Raw genomic sequence first — 2,413 nt, forward strand, 5'->3', positions numbered from 1 at the left:
ACTTCTCTTCCTTGCTGTGAACCAGAGGGACTGGCCTCTTGAATCTGGTATATGTCAAGAACATCACCAAGAGAAGGTTCTAGTATAGAGCTTCCCCAGGCTAGATAACTCAAGCACGCAGGTGTAGTGATGTGGACATTTTGCACAAGTACAAATGATCACACAAGAGTGTGGCTCCAGGGGACTGGCTCTGCTGTTGACTGGGGTATCAGGAAATGCAGGAAGGTTCACCAAAGGAGTGACCTCTTTTACCGGGTACACTTTGGTTTTCCTGTATGTCTGTTTTTTCTCCTCCTCCTCCTCTTCTTGATTTCAGAGACCATTTTCCCTCCATCGTTACACAGATCTTCCTAGAGCAGTCTCCCAGAATGCCTTCCTAAAGCAGTCTGTCTGTCACAGCAGCACTCCTGATTTAGCTCTGGAAAAGACACCAGTCAGAAGCCCTGTGGTGGGCTGTGAACTGGGAACTGCCTCTGGCAAAATCATTTTTATGCAGGCCTTTGGGCTAGTTGGATGCGCGTTGCAGGAACAGAGGAATCTAATGGCCCTCAACACAAGACAAAACACATTCTAAAGATGTGTTTCCAGATACATGGTTTCATTGTCACAGGAGCCGGGGAACCATAGTTCGCAGTCCAGAATAAACTCATGACTAAGCTAAATGTCATATGGGAGGGAGAAAATGCACATAGAGTCCCAATACAGTGTCTGCAAGCTTCTTGTTTTCCAGAGTAACTTGAGCACAGGAAATCCTGAGTGACCCCTCGTGACATCTCAATGGACTCCTAGTTCCACTTTGGAATTGGTGACAGTGCAGTTCATAAGTCTGAAGCCCTGAGCCTGTCACCTGCAAGGCTGGCTGGGAGTGGGGCTGGGGCTGTGGTTTAATGTGCCCCCTGAGCCTCCTTTGACTGCGGAAGCCCCATACTGCACTACACCGTAGCTCTGGTCTCCTGCCTGTGAGTGGGGAGCAAAGGCTTGGTCATGCTGGGTACTTCTCAGCCATGCTACCACAGCCTTCCATTGTTTCTCTGCAGTTGTCCTTGATTTCCAGATTAAACCCAAATATTTTTGTCTCATCATTGACAGTTAAAAAAAAAAAAAAAAGCGGGAGGGAATATAACAGGAAAAAAAAAGTACATACCTGATTTTAATCACTTTTGATATTTTAACTATTTTTTAAAATGTATAATAGAAATGTCAACTGTTAATATTAACACACATTACTATTATTCCTCTGTTCACTCCAAATTCTGTGGAATAATTTGCAATGTAGAGCTCGTACATCCTGAAATTCATACCCTATTTACACACACACACACACACACACACACACACACACACACACACGCCCACCATTAAGTCTGACAACTTATAAGGCTTGGCCATATTTCCCTAGCCATTATCCTCAGCTGGGTCAATTTGCTTGGGAAGCTGTGACAGGTAACCCCAAAACAATGGGTGAAACACAACACAGTAAATCTGGGGTAAAGTCACTAAATTAAAATTGTATCCAATGTTTTGGGGGGTATGCCACCTATAATATAAAATAGTAAAAGTAAAACTAAAAACCGCATCCCTTAGGCTAGGCTGCAGATCCTAAAGGGCAAGGGTCAGCTGGTAAGGTGATACCTACAGGTACATTTCTAAATGTTCCCTAATACATAAGCTTTTGCAGATTCTTAGTAATGCTTGTGCTTCACCCATGATTTGTTTGGTTTACCACTGCTAAGCTGCATACGGGTAAGCCAGGTGTTACAATCATTTTATACATCTAGTGATAACTACACATTGTGTGTACCATCTGAGTTACGATCATTGAGAAGAACATGTGCTATTCATTTTGACAACCAATTATAGTGTGTTGCTGTTCAGAATCACACCAAGGAGCAAGCATGAAGCAAAGGAATAGATCATACTTAGGGGTGTGTTTCTATTTATGTATTGCTTAGCCATAAAATCTTATACATCTGCCACATTGACATGAAGTTTGAAAACTTCCAAAGACCAGCATTCAGCACACGCAGACTATTTAGTGGTTCTGGTGGCAGCTTGGGGCTAGTGGTTTTTGAGGAGCAGCAGGCAAACCTACCCGAGCCTCTGGTTGTCTCAGCCCGTGAGGAACTATATCACATTCAACACTCTATAGACAATCCAGATGTTAAATAGGAGAGCATGCATCTTTAGGGCAACTTAATGAACTCTTTCATAATTTAAAGTGTGTTCATGGAGAAGCAAAAGGAGAAGCCATGGTCCAGGAGTGGAGGGGGGAGGGGCAATGTAAGGTCAGAGAAACTGAAAGCAGCTCATCTCAACTGTGGGTTCGAGATGCCTATGCACCTGCGGTTTGGGGTAGTGATTTGGCTCCTGCACATGGCGGAGGCAGGAGGTGCTGTTCTTGAAGACATCAACT

The sequence above is a fragment of the Onychomys torridus genome, chromosome 6 (genome assembly GCF_903995425.1).
Source record: "Onychomys torridus chromosome 6, mOncTor1.1, whole genome shotgun sequence".
In the NCBI taxonomy this organism is placed as follows: domain Eukaryota; kingdom Metazoa; phylum Chordata; class Mammalia; order Rodentia; family Cricetidae; genus Onychomys; species Onychomys torridus.